We start from the raw sequence: 21,609 nt of genomic DNA, 5'->3' as shown, positions 1-21,609 counted from the left end.
TTTTAATATCATAAGGCAGAGTGAGCGCTTGTCGGCTGTTTTTCAGCGCCCCCCCCCCCCCCCCCCCGTGCTGTGTACAGACGGGCCAGAAACTTGAAGGACCTTTTAGTCAGGGCAAAAACAGAAGTACCTGAGCGAACTCTAGGCTGCCGGCCATGCGGCAAGCCGCGCTGTAGACTTTTTCCCCACGTGGAGACCACTAATGTTGCCCAGTCCACCAGGTCAACCTTTAAATATGAAATCAAAGACGACCTTAACTGTGACAGCCCTAATGTAATCTACAAACTCCGTTGCCTTGTCTGTGAGGAGGAATATGTTGGCCAAACAAAAACATCTTTCGGCAAAAGTTTTAACAATCACAAGCCACACTTGAAGGGCCTCCCCGACCTTCCGCTGTCTAGGCATCTCCGACTCCCGGGTCACTCGTTTGCAAAAATACGGGCCGTCTTAATTCAGTCCGGCTTCCGCAACTCATACGAGCAGGAACAAAGAGAATTATTCTTTACATACATAAATTTCGAACGTTTACCGAAAGAATAAATGAGACCACAGGGAGATTGAATTGCTTTCGAAACTGACGTAACCACCCTGAGATGTTTTCGGGAGGGCGAAACGAGTGGTCATGCAATAAATAACTATATATATATATATATATATATATATATATATATATATATATATATATATATATATATATATATATATATATATATATATATATATAAAATGCTCTTTTGAGTTCGTAGAACACATCCTCCGCCCCTAAAGGGAGCCGCGTTGTGCCGGCATTTGTGAGACGAGGGGGACGGGGGGGGGGGGGAGCGGGGTGGTGCGGGACGGTCCGCGTGGCAACTGCGCCTCCGGCGGCGGTGAGGTAATTAATCGTTCTCCGCCTGTGGTTCTTTACGAGGCGTAAACAGGTTTCTACGTAAACTTTCCGGACCAATTCACTCAGACGGACCCGTACGAGCCTCCGCGCACTGGGGACTCACTGACTTTTTTTCAAGGCTGTCCACGAATGTTTAGTTTCCCTATAAGCTTCCTTCGACCACCTGAGGGCCATGTGGCACTTGACTCTGTTAACGACGGTCTCAAACCGCCATTAAAAATGCTGTTTTTCATTTTTTTGCCATTGATCACCAGTAGGCAGAGGTTGGCATGCTTCTCTGCCATCCGGAGCCTTTTCGTTCACGCTTTCGAGCTTCGACTCTCCAAATGTTGTCTCTCTCTCTCTCTCTCTCTCTCTCTCTCTCTCTCTCTCTCTCTCTCTCTCTCTCTCTCTCTCTCTCTCTCTCTCTCTCTCTCTCTCTCTCTCTCTCTCTCTCTCTCTCTCTCTCTCTCTCTCTCTCTCCGCACCCAGACGCAGCACGCCGTTTTTACTGTAGACGCACATTGGTTGAACTTTGCGCGTCTGTATTCTGTCTATCAACGTCGCAACTGTGCCTCCTTCCCAATTACAACTTTCCTGTCTCCCTTCCTCTTTTCTTCCTTTTCCCACTTTCTGTAGTATAGTTACGACATGTTATTGTTACTCTCCCGCTCTTTTACCCTCCCCGAGAGTTCTTATTGAAGAGGGTGAGGAGAAAGGGAAGCCCTCGGAGGCAAAGTGTGTTTAAACGTTTTTCTGTCTATTCTAAGATAACCCCCGAAGAAGAAAGGTCCAACTTTCGAAACTGTTGGGGAAAATAAAACCCTTGTTCAGTGTTCTCCAAGTGTCTGCACCCAAGTTCCAAGTTTTGACCTCTTGCTACAGTAGCCCGGAACTCCTTACCTACTATATATATATATATATATATATATATATAATGTTTTATGCTGTAAAATATGGCGGCGATTAACTCTCTGGGCGAATTTGTTTATTGCATTCGAAACTGATTCTAGAGGACTTAGCGACCAATTTAACTAGTTCCGCTTTGACACAGGCGAAACTTGTGTTTAACTTGTGTTTGTGTAATGTATCTTGATCTATGTACGCTGACGTTTTTGCTTGTAATTGTGCTCACACTGTGTTCTGTTTGTTCTGCTCTCCATGTACCATGTGTTTTCAATGAAAATAACCCCCTCTGTATATGTCATTTGGCTCTTATTTATGTTTATATTTATATTAATATTTATATTTATATTTATATTTATATTTATATTTATATTTATATTTATATTTATATTTATATTTATATTTATATTTATATTTATATTTATATTTATATTTATATTTATATTTATATTTATATTTATATTTATATAGTAGACTCTCGATTAACGGAACTTCAAGAGACCGTAAAAATTAGTTCCGTTTAACAGGAGTTCCGTTTACTGAGATAGGTGTGTGAGTGCATATTTTTGTGCGTAAACACTCTTAATACCATTTCATGGAACTCTAAGCACTAGAAGGTGAATGTAGCTAGTAATTTTTCAGAAAGCAAGAAAAGTACAAGAGGTTTAGGCACAGCATCAACAAAGTTGATGTGGCAACAATGAGTCGCTGTGCACTACAAAATGCGTCAATTCTTTTGGTTTGAGTACTTGCAACTGCATCTTCACGGAGGCTAGAGGCCTCAACATCGCGATTGCTCACTTGTCACCGGATTTAGAAGGCTGCAACGCGGTAATGAAGCGCGAATAGCACCACGTTGACACGAACGAGGCGGAAGGAGCTGAGCCCGGTAACCTCGGAATCTTTAATCGAGACCGAACGACTGGAACAAGAACTGCGATGTTGCGGTGCGCTAACACGGCTGATTACTAACTAGACGAACTAGACGAGGCTTACGAGGCCAACGAAGCTAAAAAAATTTGGAGGAAGAAAAAATATTAAAAACGAAACAGCCGGAAAAGTAAAAAGGTGATTCTCATGTCAATGGGTTTTACAAGAAGTTCCATTTCAGTTTCTGTTTACACTGTGACGCGAAAATTTTAGTTCCGATTACCGGGAGTTTTTGTTTACGTTATCTGTATACAAAATCAACCAACTTAGAGGCTACTGTTCTGGTTAAGAGGCAATGCCGTTTAAGCGATTTCCGTTTATCGCGATTCTACTGTATTTATATTTATATTATACGTATTTATAAATAAAGAAATAATGATTGACCTTTCAGGGTTCGCGGCAACGTAAGCCGGTTGCGAGTCGTCGACGCTTCGTCCATGCCCATGCTTGTCTCTGGCAACCTGAATGCTCCAATGATGATGTTGGGTAATAAGGCGGCGGCTATGATTATCGAGGACAACGTTGACCGCTAAAAGCGTGTCTCTGCAATGCCACCGCCATGCTTTGGTGGACTCGTGGCAGTCGCTTTAAATAGCGTTTGCACGCGTATGAGGGGAAGAACCGCGACTGAGAGAAAAAATTAACGGCCGGTTTTTGAAGGCAACTTTGCTTAAAAATTGAGAGATTTACTATTACCTTTTTGGTAACAATGTACGGAACAGATTAATTTTCGAAGCATTATTTTCACTTGTGTGCACATAAGCTTTACGTTGTAAAAGTGAAATAAAAAATCCTACAAATTAATGCTAAACAACTGGGGTTTTTTTTTCGTTTTAGTTACATGCCAAATACTTAAAGCTTCAGCCGTCACTGCTGTGCGTTCCTTGCAGTCGACAAAACGATACTTCCACTCTAACATTTCACACGTTTCACACAAAAAACAGCGCTCAAGACGGGACAGAAGGAAGGAGGCTACACACACAGCGCTGACTACCAACAAAGTGTTTATTTGCCGCTCAGCAATATAAACGAAAAGGTTACAGCAAGATAAGTGCGGAAAGAATCCAGAAACCAGAAAGATTACATAAAACTTTAAAAGTATAGACAAGAAAGAGCATCTTAGCGCAGTCATATCACTAGTTCGATGATTTCGCTTCGTCTTCAATAAACGCTATATCTTTTGCAGACAAAGCAACAGAAGGGGTGCTTACGCAATCATCGCCTCCCTTATAAATCGTGTATGCTTCCAGCAGCTCACGCGTGCTACTACTCGTTGCCACATGCATCTATTTGTGAGGCTGTTGAGGAGGCAAGTGAAACTGCAGGAACTGTTCGGTTCCAGAATGCATGCGGCATTAGTGTGGGTAGGTTCCTTGAGCTGATGTCCTACTATTTGCAGTCTACATTCGTGGAATATGAAGGCAGCCTATATGTACAGCAAAAAGGTGTGTGCATTGGCTCGTGCTTAGCGCCCATCCTCAGCGACCTTGTTCTCGCCCGCTGCGATATGCTTTTACAAGCCGCTTTACAGGGGTCGCCGGTCGTAAAAGTGTTTCGCTTTGTAGATGATTTCTTGATTGTCTTCAAAGCTGCGGGTGATGACACTTGCAAACTTGTACACGATGTGCTGAGAACCTTCTCTACCCATTTGATGGGGTTTGAGCTGACGAATGAAATTCCAAAGAATCAGGAGCTCCAATTCCTGGACATGAGGCTGCATATAGAGGAAGCACACTTATGCTGGAGCTACGCGCCAAGATCGAAGAAGGCATTGCTGCCTTTCACGTTTGCTCACTCAAAGTTAGTGAAACGCAGTGTCGCCACGGCAGCTTTGAAAAAACTCCCAAGCATTTCCCCGAGGGTGAACATGGTTAAGTGCGAATGCACGGGGTGATGCTATGAGGGGGAGTAAAGTTAAAATCCGTTGGCATTCGCCCGTGAGCGTGCGCGAGCCGACCCACGGGGGTCTGGCAGTTTATCGCTGCATATATAGGGGGGTACGCCGCGCCGAGCGCGCCGAGCCAGGTGGCTGAGAGAGGAGGCGAGCGCAAGGGGAGAGGGACAGCGGCGCACGGCAGTTGCAGCCGAGCGAGGGGGAGAGGATAGAGTGTGACGTCACGGTGGAGAGAGAGGCGCGCGGCAGCTGCTGGGGAGAGAAGGCGCGCTGTGACGTCATACCATGACGTCACGGCGCGAGGAGCGGTGCGGGGAGCGGCGCGCACCCGCGCAGCCACGGCGAGGAGGCGGAGCGAGCGCGGTCACGTGGTGAAGTGACGTCACCGCGCCGTTGCTACCGACGCTTCTCTCCGCTCCACGCCGTTGCTAGGGAGAGGAGGACTGCGGACGCCGCCGCCGGCGGTGGAAGGTTTGGGGTCGCTTATACGCCTCGAGATTCGCGATCGCTGCGCCGCCTGCCGCCGCTTCTCCGCTGCGTTTGCGGGATTAGCGCTGCGTGGCTGATAGGTGGTCATGCAGTGTTTTGGTTCTCTTTCGCTTCTCTTTGCCTTTCCGCGCACTAAACTACTTGTTATTGTGACGTCTGTAAGCTAACTGCACGTTTAGGGTGCTTAAAAAAACAGCTGCGTCTTGGTAGAGCGCTTGAACGCCAACAAGAGCTACCCGGGGAGGCGGTTCTGCGCGCTTCTTGGCCGCTCTTGCGGGCGTCGGCGACGGCAGCAGCATATCACCGCTGTCACCTTCGAACACGTCAGCACAAGTGAATTCTATTTACTGTTACCTCGTTTAGACCTAATATTGGCACTGTAAGAGGTTGGTTCGTTTTGCAGCGCAGAAAACAAATGCGGCTTTGCTTCGAGTACGTACGTCGTAGAAAAATATGTTTCAGGGATGTGATAACCCAATAGCTGACAAAAACTTGTGCCTTTCATGGGAATATAAGCCACTCGAAAATGTTAAGTACACTCAAAGGCTGTGCATTGTCAGATATGTGTTCACTCATGCCTTATAGTAAGAACCAAGGTATATGTTAATGAAACCACGGGAAAATGAATGGTCTGCAAGTCAGGAATAAATAGAATAGTCGTACGGGAATGAAAAAAAAACCGAGTGCAGCTTCTGAAATGCTAAAGAGGTTTGTTTGAGCAAGGTAGTAATCACCAGACCAACTAGATCCGAAATGCGCTGATATTTCGCTAGGCATGGGGGGGGGGGGGGTGTGAGGAGGAGGACGCTCAACTATCGTTATTTACAAATGCGGAGCGAAATCAACGAATGAACGTTTTAGTTATCACACACACAAGCTGCGTGTTCATTTTTCGTTTGTTTTTCGCCTTCAACGAACGGCTGATCACTCGGCGGACGCATTTTTTTTAAGAATACAAGGTAGGCAGTTCACAAGAAATACGAGGTGTCGTTGAAAGAGTTGATTGATTGATTGCAGGGTTTAACGCGCCGACGCAACGGAGACGATGAGGAACGCCGTAGTGGATGGCTCCGGATTAATTTTGACCACCTGGAGATCCTTAACGTGCGCCGAAATCTCGTACACACGGACTCGTTGGAAGAGTGTCGTATCTGATAAGGGTCTCTGATTTCGGTTTATGATAGATTCTGCAGTCTCCCAGTGTCATATGACGATGTTTCGAAGAAGAGTTTGGTCGCGGACGCGGATTACTCTATAAGCCCATCTTCGCGCTTCTCGTGGAGGATAAATGTAACAGATGAATTTCTTGCGAGCGCTCACCTCGGGACAAGACGACCCAGCATTAAATTTGTCGTCGTGTGCTGACTCCGGAGTGTAATTTTGCATTATCCATCGTACTTCTTTGGTACAATGTTTGCGAAATTTATGCCGCATTGGCTTGTTCAGGGTACTGATCAATATCTGATATGTGATATTGGCAGGCGTAACTTTCGTGCTGTCAGGTATGAGTGCTCCGCTGGATTTTGTAGTGCACAAAGTCGATTTACATCATAGTGTGTATGGCCGCAACATGACCATCGGAGGAAACACTGCTTACGGAGACACTGCCACTAAATTTCAGGGCAGTGGAATTGCAATCAGCTGCATGCAAATACTGGCTTCGGGACGCCGGCCTATGACACACGCCCGGCGCTCATATAGATCTTTCTAAGATCGCGTCATAAACGTTTATACTCTCGTGAACACACCAGGCTTGCAAACAGAGTGCCTGCTCCACGTTATTCGGTATTTCGAACGCGGACAAGCGGTAAATTGCTGTCTTGAACGAGCCCCAAAAGCAACGGCGACAGGGGGAGCGGGCCGGGGACTCCCGCGCCTGCTTTCGAAACGGGCCGCTAGGGGGATTTCAGTGGCGCCCCTACAGGCCGCGCTCGAGGCGTATACGCCTCGAGATTCGCGATCGCTGCGCCGCCTGCCGCCGCTTCTCCGCGGCGTTTGCGGGATTAGCGCTGCGTGGCTGATATGTGGTCATGCAGTGTTTTGGTTTTCTTTCGCTTCTCTTTGCCTTTCCGGGCTCTAAACAACTTGTTATGGTGACGTCTGTAAGTTAACTGCACGTTTAGGGCACTTAAAAAACAGCTGCGTCTTGGTAGAGCGCTCTAACGCCAACAAGAGCTACCCGGGGAGGCGGTTCTGCATGCGCGCTTCTTGGCCGCTCTTGCGGGCGTCGGCGATGGCAGCAGCATATCACCGCTGTCACCTTCGAACACGTCAGCAGCGCAAGTGAATTCTATTTATTGTCGCCTCGTTTAGACCTGATATTGGCACTGTAAGAGGTTGGTTCGTTTTGCAGAGCAGACAACAAATGCGGCTTTGCTTCGAATATGTACGTCGTAGAAAAATATGTTTCGGGGACGTGATAACCCAATAGCTGACAAAAACTTGTGCCTTTTATGGGAATATAAGCCACGCGAAAATGTTAAGTACAGAAAAGAAAATGTTAAGTCAGATATGTGCCCACTCATGCCTTATAGTAAGAACCAAGGTATATGTTAATAAAACCATGGGAAAATGAATGGTCTGCAAGTAAGGAATAAATAGAATAGTCGTACGGGAATGAAAAAAAAAACGAGTGCAGCTTCTGAAATGCTAAAGACGTTTGTTTGAGCAAGGTAGTATTAATCACCAGACCAACTAGATGCGAAATGTACTGATATTTCGCTAGACATGGGGGGGGGGATGAGGAGGAGGACGCTCAACTATCGTTGTTTACAAATGCGGAGCGAAATCAGCGAATGAACTTTTTAGTAATCACACACACAAGCTGCGTGGTTCACTTTTCATTTGTTTTTCGCCTTGAAAAACGGCTGCTCACTCGGCGGACTCATTTTTTGAAGAATACAGGGTAGGCAGTTCACAAGCGATACGAGGTGTCGTTGGAAGAGTTGATTGATTGATTGCAGGGTTTAACGCGCCGACGCAACGGGGACGATGAGGCACGCCGTAGTGGAGGGCTCCGGATTAATTTTGACCACCTGGAGCCTTAACGCGCGCCGAAATCTCGTACACACGGGCTCGTTGGAAGAGTGTCGTATCTGATAAGGGTCTCTGATTTCGGTTTATGCTAGATTCTGCAGTCTCCCTGTGTCATGACTCGTATGACGGTGTTTCGAAGAAGAGTTTGGTCACGGACGCGGATTACTCTATAAGCCCACTTTCACGCTTCTCGTGGAGGATAAATGTAACAGATGAATCTTTGCGAGCGCTCACCTCGGGACAAGACGACCCAGCATTAAACTTGTCGTCGTGTGCTGACTCCGGAGTGTAATTTTGCATTAGCCATCGTACTTCTTTGGTACAATGTTTGTGAAATTTATGCCGCATTGGCTTGTTCATGGTACTGATCAATATCTGATACAGTCGAACACGGATATATCGAACTCCAAGGGGATCGCGAAATAGTTCGATATATGAAAAATTCGATATAAAAAATATGGGCTCTGAGACCTCACCTATGGCGGACGATCAGTTACCGATCGTCGCATTCAAGAATGACAACTAATTCCGCACTCACGACGCAACAGGACGCTTTATTTCCGTGAAAAAAAAATCGCTGATCTTGGCCTGCTTCTTCGTCTTGGAAATGAAATTAAAGACGCTGGTCTCGATCTTCTCGAGGCTGCACAACTAGAAACTTCCAGCAGTACGCTGCGCCTTCGCACACCATGCACAACACGCACGCAAAAGAAGAACAGCGCGCACGTACCACAAGAACTTTGAAGGTAACAATTCCAAGGCTCTCTGAACGGACTCCAACAAAGCGCTCGCGATGGTCATCTCCGAGAGAAACAGTGATCTCCGAAAGGTGCGGGACAACTCGCCAAACAGCAGCAACAGCAGCAAAATGCAAAAGAAGGAGGAGGCCGCCAGTGCCTTCGTTCCCTCTTCCCTTTCCCGAGACGACATCGGGGGAAGACAGACCCAGAGAGAGAGAGAAAAAAACCTTTTTCGGCAAGCCGGATAACGTACGCAGCCGCAAAAAAAAAAAAATAAATAAAAAGGACGTGCGCAGTCGGGGCATCCCTACCTGACACTGTCACATTTTCCGAGCGTTCGGGCTTGTGTGCATAGAGAGATTTAGCATATCGGGCTCCGTCCGCTAACGCTACGGCGGCCGGTAGCGGGGCCCGATTGGGCAAGCGCAAGTTCGTTCCGGTAGGGGGGATTAGTACCGCGAGCCAGTCTTCGCCATGCCCGCGCATTCCTCCACATCCTCCTCAACCTCATCGGGGGTGCAGCGACCGCCGAAGAGCACCTTCCAGCTCGCGCGGCGTTCGATATACCCAATGTCGGGAAAAATACGGTTCGATATAAACGTACGAATTCCTATACTTTTACACAGAATTTTCAAGGGGATAATTTATGAGTTCGATATAGACAATAATTCGATATACCCGTGTTCGATATATCCGTGTTCGACTGTATGTGATATTGGCAGGCGTAACTTGCGTGCTGTCAGGTATGAGTGCTCCGCTAGATTTTCTAAGTGCACAAAGTCGATTTACATCATAGTGTGTATGGCCGCTACATGACCATCGGAGGAAACACTGCTTACGGAGACACAGTCACTAAATTTCAAGGCAGCGGAATTGCAATCAGCTGCATGCAAATTCTGGCTTCGGGACGCCGGCCTGTGACACACGCCCGGCGCTCATATAGATCTCACTAAGTTCGCGTCATAAACGTTTATACTCTCGTGAACATACCACGCTTGCAAGCAGAGTGCCTGCTCCACGTTATTCGGTATTTCGAACGCGGACAAACGGTAAATCGCTGTCTTGAACGAGCCCCAAAAGCAACGGCGACAGTGGGGAGCGGGCCGGGGACTCCCGCGCCTGCTTTCGAAGCGGGCCGCTAGGGGGATTTCAGTGGCGCCCCTACAGGCCGCGCTCTAGGCGTATAAAGTGCATTCGCACTTAAAATGCCTTGCACCGGTCGTGCCACCATCGCATTAGTGACAGCTTTCAGGCGCAGGTAAACCGGTTGCACTCAGCTGGGTTCCCTGATTCCGTCCTCCAGAGCGTGGGCAACAAGATTTGGCGAGAACTGCGCACTCCTTCGTGTATACAGGAACTTGCAAGGGACAGTGACAAGACTGCTGTGATGCCTTACATTCATGGTGTTAGCCACAGGCTGAAGAAGGTTGTGGGAAGAGCAGGTGTGCGCCTGGTTTTCTCGGCCCCCAACAAACTCAGCAAGATGTGCGCGCGAGTTAATGATGGTTCGCCTTCCCATACAGATTGTGACAAAAATCACGTGCGACCCTTCACCAAGTGCAGGGCCGGCGTGGTTTACTCCTTTCCTCTGGACTGTGACCGCCAGTATGTAGGCCAAACTGGGCGGTGCCTGAACGTATGGCTTATGGAGCACGCGTACAATGTCAAAGCCAAATCCGGTGGCTGCAGCTCCACTCGCACGTGTCGTCCTGCAAATGCACTCCTAAATTTGATCAGTGTAAAGTTATTAAGCACTACAGAAATCAGCGCACGCGTGAGCTGCTGGAAGCATACACGATTTATAAGGGAGGCGATGATTGCGTAAGCACCCCTTCTGTTGCTTCGTCTGCAAAAGAGATAGCGTTTATTGAAGACGAAGCGAAATGATCAAACTAGTGATATGACTGCACAAAGATGATCTTTCTTGTCTATACTTTTAAAGTTTTATGTAATCTTTCTGGTTTCTGGATTCTTTCCGCACTTATCTTGCTGTAACCTTTTCGTTTATATTGCTCAGCGGCAAATAAACACTTTGTTGGTAGTCAGCGCTGTGTGTGTAGCCTCCTTCCTTCTGTCCCGTCTTGAGCGCTGTTTTTTGTGTGAAGTATGAACCAACAGGCCAAAACACTTCCATTGCCTAAGTTAATTCCACATGTGTGCTGAATATATGAAAAAGCGCCAGACTACGTTTGCAGGTTAAAAACCGGACTGCCTGAATTTTATTCCGTCTATAACAACAGAATTTCCACATTCTCATAACAGTACAGGTTTCATATAATAATATATATCGCGCGTCTGCGCCGCCAACGGCGCAAATACGCACTTACTTCTTCATTTCGCTGAGCCCATTCCGATGAAGTTAGGAATTTGAATCAGTAAAAACAACTGCAGCAGAAAAGGTCTTTTACCAAGGCCGGATTTGGCCTCTATTGTGCCCGAACACATCCAATGCGTTAATCTTCGGCCCGAATAGAAAGCGTAGCACACCACTTAGCAGTGACTGCGGACAGGCGCGTAGCCAGGATTTTTTTTCGGGGGGGGGGGGGCTCAAGTTGTTCTCAAGCACCCCCCCTCCCTTCCGACAGAAAAAATACGCGGTAAGACAAAATACACATTTGGTTCATTACACAGTCTGCATTGCCCCAATAGCAATGATACCAATCTTATCGCATACCAATATTACCGTTTGAATCCCGACTTTTTTTTAGCACAAAAATGTTTTGCTGTGTTCTACTAAATTCTACGGCTCCCCTGAGCCCATAAACGAAAAAAAGAGCTGGTAGTGCAAGTAATTACTGATTTAATTATTAGGCCAAGAATTTAACACATCCAACAATTAAAAATGTTATTTTTTGAGCGAGAAAAATATTTCCCTGTTTCCATAGGTTTATTGACCACATGATCCTACAAGGAAACGGTGAGCTCCGCAGTGCAGATATTTACTGATTTACAAGCCTGGGAATACAACTAGGACCTCTCGTTCTTTTATCCTCAACGTCATAATTTCATCTTCACTGGACCACTTTCTTCTTTGTAGCATCTGGCTCCGCTGAAACGCTACAATGGTGATGTATACCGCAAAACGCAGCCTTGAAGGACAATTCGCCGAAAAAAAAAAGTTTTCTTTTGTTCTCTGTGCGCTAGAGTGGCTAAAGCAATTTGATTCCTTTTGGAATCACGAAACATGAAGCAGTGGTGCCTCCCTACCCACTTTCCGGCGATTTCTCTATGACATCACAGGATCTAGTTTGTACAATTGGCCCCCGACGACCCCGGCCACCGCCAAAAAACGTGATCGCGCGATTGTTGAAGGGCGTCGATTCAATTGATCCTATCATTTGAATTCTAACGTGCAGTTAACACACTCAGAACCACGTTTTAGTGCTGGCCTAAGCTACGTCACTCCTTCCGATATTACGTTAGTGCAGCGCGAAATTTGGAGATTTTTTATATTTGTGGCATTACTTCGGTTGAAAAGCGTCTTCCGTGATTGGAATGGAGCTGAGTGAGTTGCCAAAGGATAGTTCTTTCAAATTGAACAAAGTTGTACTTTGTCTTCAAATGGCTCATTTAAGATATATCTCTCATGATGTAGGTGTCGATTATGGTGGTATTTAGTGCCAGATGAAGTTGTGAACTGGGACAAAATCTGCAAACCGCGTGGTGCAAGTGTGCTGGTGTTGCCGAGATGGCCTGTGGTCGGTAGCCTGGGTATTTTTTTTTTACGACGTTCGTTCGTCATGCCAGATCGATTGAGCATTAACAGAAAGATACTCTTGAGCCAACAGAACTTCAAAAAAAAAGGCCAGAAATAGATAAAGGAAAATTCTACTTGAAAGGCACTTTCCTTTGTTCACCACCAGTACAAAGGTCCTTCCCTTGCGCACACTGCAATGATGATTTTAAAATTGGGTGTAGCAGTGGATGCACGCGTCGGTAGGAAACGCGGTAACAAAAGTCGCGATAACGGGCACACCATGCAACAGCGCCTACCTCACGTGGAGTTGTGTGCCGGTCAATGAAGCAAACTACTGAAACTGCAGCGTGAACAAATACATTTTAACTCTTTATGTGCTTTACTGTTCGTGTACTTCCCGGACAGCGGTAACTCTTGATGTCCCGATACGCTTTGAGTAACCCTCGCCAACTTGTGCATCATAGGATATTTATACATTTATATGAGTTGAATACGTATACGTTTTCCCTCGTTCAAAGTTACCTATCCGCTTCATACCATGGGCGCTCTTTTAGCAACCAATTCAAACGCAAATATTGCATTAAAAATGCAACAAAATATATTTTTTTGGCTCGCAGACATAAAGATACTGTGACATAACGTAAATATTAGGAAGCGATTATTTATATATTAAAAGGCATCAGTGATCACGCAAAGATAAATCAATGGTCAGGGGAAGAAAATGACTTACAATTGGGGTCTCTGTTGAGCGTTGGCACTTCGAGTGTGAGCTTCCCAAATCCCGGGCGCTCCTGTCCTTGCGGCATATGCCGTTGTTGTGACTCGGCCGTGGACGCAATGAAGAGGCTTTACGTGTGAACGAGGTCGAAAATGGCCATCGGGTATTTTTTACTGTCGCGACCGCCGTCTGCCTATGGCAGGGCTGGTGAGCGCCGTGCCTTCACGTTTAGGATAAAGTCTGGAACTGGCCCGGCAAGCCGCAGCGTTCCTTTTTTGTCTATTCGCTGTTCTCCAGTTTTCTAGGTTAGCGAAAAATACCGCCGAAAGAATCTGCCTAATCGGGGAGGACAAAATGACTGTCTGCAACACTGCTTTCTGAAGGGGACACGCAGTGCGCACAAGCTGAGCCCATTCAGTTATTGAAGTACATAATAAAGAATACGCCGATCACAAGAGAAAATAAAACACTGACGTCTCGGCACCCCGAACGGGAGCCTTGTTCCAGTGTTGCGGAATGGGCGTCCCCATTCCATTCCAATTCCATTCCAGGGAATGACAATTCGCCTAAATTCCATTCCTTTCAATTCCTCGGAATGCCAAAAGATCACCCATTCCCATTCCGGGAATGGCCGACCAGTTCCATTCCATTCCTGTAATTCCTCCCCGTTTTATCGGCTGATTATCAAGTTACCAATGAACCCACCATTAAGCTGATGTTATTACGCTCGTTAAGAACTGCTAAAACACGCAAAACACGTCCCCAAGGTCAAGGGATAGGGGCTTTGTGGCTGATCTCGTGCAGTGCGATCACCCCACCAATTCCCACAGGGGCAGTTCTCCCGTTAGTTATTATAGTATTCCCATGGTCAGCATGTCTTTACGAGTTGTGGTGTTTTCATATTGTTTAAGCCTGAATGTGTTAATGCTAAAGTCACGACATGTTCTTTTTGTACTGACAAAAGTATGGTTGAAGAAGACATATTCCTTAAACGCGTATTACACGCGTAGTAGTTTACACGAGTATGAAGTGGTCGTGAGTATGGTTAGAACTATAATTTTGTTAACGGTGAACAGAACCTCTGGATCTGGTGGTATCAGTTGGAAGAGTTACCGCTCCAGCACTTTGTCCTGTCTTTGCACCAAATACGCATCACGGGCCGCAGAGGTCGTCAGCTCTCACGGATGTCAAGCGCGCGTTGAAAGCATGGATAGGTTGAAAACTTTCTGTGTTTGCGTGTGTGCAGGCTTGCAATGTCGCCCTTGCCGAAAAGCTTAGTTACGTGCGTCAGGTATCATCCACTGCACACGATCGGAAGTTCAGGCTGTGCCTAGAGTATGCGCGACCTTTGTATAGGTGTCTCGGTGGGAACCAATGCGCCGAGATATTTTTTTTTCTCTCGTTAGTGTATACTGGGATAGTGCACTTGTTTTTATACTAATTTGCGTCTTGTTTTTTCTTTTAGAAATTGGGAGATCGTTCACACTTTTACCCCACGCAACCTTTGAAGCTAGATAAATAAAGAAGGACTCAGAGAATGCGTTGCGACCGCGGGCTCAGCAAAAACTGAATCCAAGGCCTGTATAACTCATTGTATAACTGAGGCCTGTATGACTAATTTGATGAGTTGCATGCAGTGGAGTAGCAATGTAGGTTCCCCCAAGTGTCCTCTGGTCTGGGCGATCAACCGAAAAAAAAGTAAAGAAAAATGATAACGATAATAATAGAAGAACACGTTCGGAAGTCGGCCAGTCTAGTGTTGCGAAAATCCCTACACCAGAAAAAATACTTAGGTGCCCTCGTTGATTGATTGTAGGGTTTAACGCGCCGACGCAACGCAGGCGATGAGGCGAGCTGCAGTGGAGCTCTCCGGATTAATTTTGACCACCTGGGGATCTTCAACGTGCGCCGAAACCTCGTACACACAGGCGTTTTTGCTTTTGTGCTCCATCATAAAAGCGGCCACCGCGGCCGGGAATCGAACCCGTGACCTCGTCCTCAGCATCGCAATTAGATGTCCTCGTGAATTTTATATGCTGCAATAAAGGTCTCAAGCTGCAGTGAAAGGTCGAAAAAAGCTTTATTTTGGTTTCATTCATCAAATTACGTAACAAAATGGTATCAGCTAAATGGGTGCTTCGCCATGCAGTTCTCAAAACACGAAGTGTAAATGACGGCTGCTTCAACGATCAGTTGTAAAAACAAAAAAAAATCAAAATAAAACAGTTGCCTTCTGCCTATACGTGGCGCTTGACAAACATGAGCTGCTCGAAAGACGTGTTTGAGAGCCGGTTTCGCTTTGCTGTCATTATCAGGGATGCCGTGGAAAACACGCGTTCCACGTAAGCTGACGTCGCATTTACACTGAAAACGGCCCTTGAGAATCGCAAAGCAAGGGAAAGCGGCTAGCGTTCGCTTTCAAATAGGTCGGAACCGTTTCGCAACATACCTTGCAGCGTGCAGCTTGTTTTTTTTTCTTCATGGGTAATATAAAAAAACTGTTTTCAATGTACCATGTTGGTGGACCTATTGTGCGTACGTGAGCCGCTGGGCGCAGGAGCAAGTGTGCGGCAGTGCGCTATGAAATCGGTGTTTATTTCCCATAAAAAGCTAGGAGGAAGAGGGTAGGGGTATCACAGAAAGTGAAGGGGGAAGCATAGCCCAGCTTGAACAGTATGGGCGTACTCCTAAATCAATCATTGGGCTTCTTTTGTCGCCTACAGGCGCCAGTGTGGTGGCAGTGCCAACAAGAGACCCCCCCCCCCTCCTCCCCTCCTTTCAGGCGCCAGGTGTGCGGTTACTTAAGCCTTGCATCCAGCATAGGGAAGCAGAAGTCGTCATCAAAGCTGTACTTGCTGTCTAGAGAATTATTTATTATATTTTTGTCGGTTGCAGTAGCGACTGTTCAGGTGACGGAGAGCTTCTTCTTTGTAGCTTTCCTTTGTAGCCGTATGGCTGCATTCAGGTGGATGTCAAACTTTCCTTCATAGAAAGTTACTCCACCTTGGGGATTTCCCCTAAATCTGGTCGATTAACACCTGTTCTTCACTTCGAGTTGTTGATCAATTCGCTCTCGCGCTACAAACTGCTAGCCTCCTGGTTAGCTCAGTTGGTAGAGTGACTGCTCCGGTTAAGCGGTGGTCTCGGGTTCGAATCCTGGACCGGGACACATTTTTCTTCAACTGCGAAGTTTCTGAGAAAGCTGTTTAGCTTTCCTTTGTAGCCGTATGGCTGCATTCAGGTAAATGTCAAGCTTTCCTTCATAGAAAGTTACTCCACCTTGGGGATTTCCCCTAAATCTGGTCGATTAACACCTGTCCTTCACTTCGATATGTTGATCAATTCGCTCTCCGGCTACAAATTCTAGCCTCCTGGTTAGCTCAGTTGGTAGAGCGACTGCTCCGGTTTTAAGCGGTGGTCCCGGGTACGAATGCTGGACCAGGACGAATTTTTCTTCAACTGCGAAGTTTCTGAGAAAGCTGTATAGCTTTCCTTTGTAGCCGTATGGCTGCATTCAGATGGATGTCAAACTTTCCTTCATAGAAACTTACTCCACCTTGAGGATTTCCCCTAAATCTGGTCGATTAAGAGCTTCTTCTATCTGGTGAGAGGTTTGTTTGTGCCGCGAGCTGTTCGCTGATTTTGCAGACGCTCCCTAGAACAGAGCGAACGCGGCCTTTATTCCGCCGCTAATTGCCGCGTCGGAGCTGGGAGGCGCAGCCGTGGCCGCAGTTCCTATTTCATGGGCTCTCCTGTTTCGGGTGGATCCCCGAACCAATATTTTACGCCTTCGTCGACGCTTCTTCGGGCAAAGGCGTCCAAGTGTCTAGACAGGAGGGACAGTATTGCAAACGTTCCTGGGGGAGAACTGGGGAGCGCGAGGTGAGATGGGGCGTAAGCTGATATGTGGAACTTTGCAGTGAACATAAGCACCGCGCCACAGTCCCGCTTAATGGAAGGTTGGATGCAAGTCGCCGAAGATTCCAGAAGCAAAAAAACAAAAGTTGAGGGGGGGGGGGGGGCGGAGAAAGCTCGCAGCCGGGGCGGATGCGCTGCCAAGGTAAAAAATCACAAGGCCCAGTTAGTGGGAGAAAGGGGGGAGGGGGATGCCTCCGCAGTAGCTCCCCACCACGCATACCAACGGCTTAGAGCCGCGGTTATTACGCGGAAAATCGCGACGAATGTCGTAGCAGCGCTGTATATAAGGGCAGAATTGTAGTAGGGTCGCTGCATATACATATACCGTTGCTTGAAAACAGCCACTCGATTTCAACGGTACTGTGTTTGTTAAATTCAAGGCTCCGGCTTTCTGATGTTTTAACTTGGGCTGGTGGGTTCTTTTGCGTGTTTATGCATATTTTGACAAAAACCGCGCGTAGGAGGAAAAAGTACATGGGCTTTACCTCGATATATCGAATAGCGCGGTGCCCGCGAAATAGTTCGATATAACCAGAATTCGATATATAAAATCACGCAAAAAACGCGTTATAAACTGGTACAAATCAATAAATGAACGAATCGTGCAGTAAATACTCACTTGGAGCTTAAAAGTATTTATTCATTTGGCTTAAAGTACTGCAGCAGGGTAGCCTGCTTCTTGTTGGCAGTGGCGTGTTAGACACGACTTCGTCAACGTAGTCCAAACGTTCCACAAGCGACAGGCCGGTGCCTTCTACAGCGCTGCAGTAGCGGTGCAGTAGGGCCAAAACCTCTGAAGCCTTGGTCGAAGTCGGGAGCGGGCCACTGTCAGCACTTGCGGGTACAATCTCGGCAGCGTCTTCGTTTGTCCGCTCAGTAGTAACCTCCGCTACGATATCCACATCCCTCAACTCCGCCGTTGATCCGGTGCTGTCGTCAACGCCAACAAAGTCATCAGTGCACATGCTTCGTGGCTCAGCACCAACAAAGCGCTCCAGCTGGCCCCAGGTTTCTTCAAGCGCGCATTCTTCTTTTGCACCTTCTAATTCTGCTTCGGTGCAACCGATGCGCAGCAGTCGGGAACGCCCATCGCGCCACCGCTATTCTCGAGGGTACTGCGGGATAGCTCGCCGCCTGTCAAAAGAGCGCGAGCGGTCTGGGCAGTCTGGGGTGGCGGAGTTCGATATACCCATTTCATGTGCGTCGCAGTTGGAAATAAAAAATTAAAAATGGATGTGATTTTCTGCGTGATATAGAAAGTGTTCGATATAGACAATAATTCGATATACCCGTGTTCGATATATCGAGGTTTGACTGTACATGTAATTCCATTCCCATTCCATTCCGTGCAAAAGGCACTTAATTCCATTCCCATTCCATTCCTTCAAGTATTGTCGCCATTCCATTCCCATTCCATTCCGTGCAAAAGGCACTTAATTCCATTCCCATTCCATTCCTTCAAGTATTGTCGCCATTCCATTCCCATTCCATTCCGGGGTCGCGAAAATGTGGAATGATTCCGGATTCATTCCGATTCCGCACTGGTAACTCCGCAACACTGCGTTCACACTCCGTGAACAAGGCTCCCGTTCGGGGTGCCGAGACGTCAGTGATTTATTTTCTCTTGTGATCGGCGCATTCTTTATTATGTACTTCAATATCATTCCCAACCAGACGAGTGTCCGTCGAAGCCTTGATCCCATTCATTTATCCCACGCCAACACCCTCCCGGAATCCACAGAAACGTGAAGCAGAATTAAGGGGTGACGCGCAGAAGAGGGGCATACATATGCGCCACGTCCACAAAGGGCCTCTGCCCAACCACGAAATTCATCCAGCTATATAAAGCACGCGTTTCGCATACCCATCGCTTGTTTCAGTTTACTTGCAGGAGTATTGACTGTCTGCCACCGCCGCTTGCACGTGGTTCTGCAGAACCACGTGCAAGCGGCGGTGGCAGACAGTCAATCTTACACATACAAAGATCGTCTTTTCCCTTTCGGCCCTTCATCGTACCAGTCTTCACTCATAAATGGCCGCCGGTCTCTCTTCTGTTACGTCGCCAGTTAGTGCGGCCCACTCCTTGCTTCCCAGCTCATACAGTGACGAGTCAACCTCCTTTGCTGAGAACGACTCAGCCGTCCAATTATTCTCTGTACTGTGGCGACATGCCACACGCAAAGGAACACAACGCACGCCTTTGGCGTCCCGTCCGCTGAGTGTATCCGAGAACTGCGCTGCACCCCTCCGACGCAATTATCCTGGCCCGGGCGCTTTAGGACAGGCATTGAGTCGTGAATATTTTTAATAGTGGCACATCCGAAGTATATGCGCCTTTGTTTACAGGCCACGTACCAGGCATAACAGGCAGCACGGTGCCGGCCTGAAAAATTTCAGGGGGTGCTGAAGCCAGGGTGGGGGGCTGAAGCTTCCCCCACCCCCCCCTGGCTACGCCACTGACTGTGGAGTTTTGATATTAAGTCACCAAAGATGTCATCTGTCGCATGGAAGGAAGTTTGTCGACTGTCTTCAATGCCTCGTTTTGTTTGAGCGACCCAGGAATTATTCAGTTTGAAAGCACAAGACCAGAGTTTAAACCACGCAGAAGTGGTGCTTTTCGACTTTTTGTGCAATACTTAAAGGGTCCATGCAGACAAAATACAAGTTGGTTTTATTCGAAAGATTTCGTGTTTTGTAGTGCCCCCAACGCGTGTTTGGAAGCAAGGGATGCTTTCTTCACTGAGAAATTAATAACTTTATGTTAAAATTTTGATTCTCGCCCCAAATCGCATGTTCTTGTGACGTCTGCAATGAAATCACAAGAACAGGACTTCATTTAGTCCTGTTCTTAGGTGGCTGCAGAGCCTTGTTTACTGTTAGTCTACCTAGATGGCACCACCATACCGCGGCGGAGTGGTGGTGGAAGAAAAGTAGGGAAGAGAGTGGGACGTAGGAAGAGTAATTTACCGAATAAGAATTTAAAACAGAAGGGGGGAGTGGTAAACAGATGTGCAAGGGCAGGAAGGGAGGGGAAGGGATGGGAGTTTAAAACCAGGGGGGAGGGGGTCTAACCCATTAGTGAAGTGTAGGACAAATAAGTAGAGTAACACACGCAAGTCGGTTGGTGACAATCCACGTCCCGATACAAAGTGAGGGCCTCTAATCATGCTCATTATCATCATGGGGCCGTTTTCTGCCTTTGCTTTGTTTTTGACCGTATGTGTACCTGGCTTGTTTTTGTTCAAGAGAAAATCATCGTTGCGTGAAACAAGGTGTTCGCTCGACCAATATGGCCCCATTAGACACCGTCGCCTACGCCAATCGCCCAGTGTCGTCTAAGACAACCCCATAGCGCCGCAGTGCTGTGCAGCTAAACCAAGCATAGTGCACGTAGTACCAACAGCAGTACGTATCGGTACTTCTGTGTTTACGTGAACGTTCGTAACTTCCACTGTTTATCCCGCCATACCTGTTGCTATATAAATAATGTGCCCTACATTTAAGCGCAAATAGCTCATTCGGCAAGCTGCCTAATTTGCGTTTGCTTTTGCCGGCCTCAGCCAACCGCAGAGCTGGCACATATGACATCATAGGTCCTTTTGTGGGAAATGAGCTAGTGGGTCGCATGGCGATTCCTTTTTTCCTCATTACATAGCTTGTTTGAGCAAAATTAAGATTACGCTAAAAGTGGTGTCAGTATGATTCTCACGAGGTAATATTACGAATGAACCGAACTTGTGTTTTGTCTGCATTGCCCTTTTATAATAGACAATCAAAACTGCGTAACTGTCATACAGTGAAACGTTCTGTGTGCTTACTTGACATACGACTTCCACCTCGCACTGCCTCACTTTTTCATCCTGTTTACGATTGCGGCGTTTCGCATCAGCTTCAAGTTGTCTTCATTCCTTGTTCTCCTGTCGTCGTGCACGTCTCAAACTTGCGCTGCGTTACGTGGCAGCGTGCGAGCGGTGGTGGTTGCGGGTTTGGGCAGTTTAGGTGCGGCGGGTGTCCGTCCATATGCTCGTGATTCTGCATCCTTAGCTTCCCTCACTTCTTTTTGTGAGGGGGGTCCACGCTTCCCTGGTGTGGTTTATGTAGACACTGCAGTTTTTAGCATACTCGAATACAAAGGACTTTTGAAGACACAATATGTTGCCCTGATGGTGATGGACATGGGGACGTTGCAGCCAAATTGCAAATAGTATTGGCGGGAAGCGCAAATTAACACTAGGACCGAGAAGAGAACAACAACATAGACAAGACGTCTCTGTCCTCGTGTTAATTTGCGCTTCGCGCGAATGCAATGTATTACCAACTCGCCCAAGCTTCCGCTCTTGCAAATAGTACATCGACCGTGGGTTTATGACTGCAGATGGCATAGTCTCTGGTCACTCTTTTTGAGCGGGTATG

Source organism: Haemaphysalis longicornis, unplaced genomic scaffold (assembly GCF_048455015.1).
Source record: "Haemaphysalis longicornis isolate Haplotype H1 unplaced genomic scaffold, Haemaphysalis longicornis Haplotype H1 scaffold_197, whole genome shotgun sequence".
NCBI lineage: Eukaryota > Metazoa > Arthropoda > Arachnida > Ixodida > Ixodidae > Haemaphysalis > Haemaphysalis longicornis.
This window is presented reverse-complemented; position numbering follows the sequence as displayed.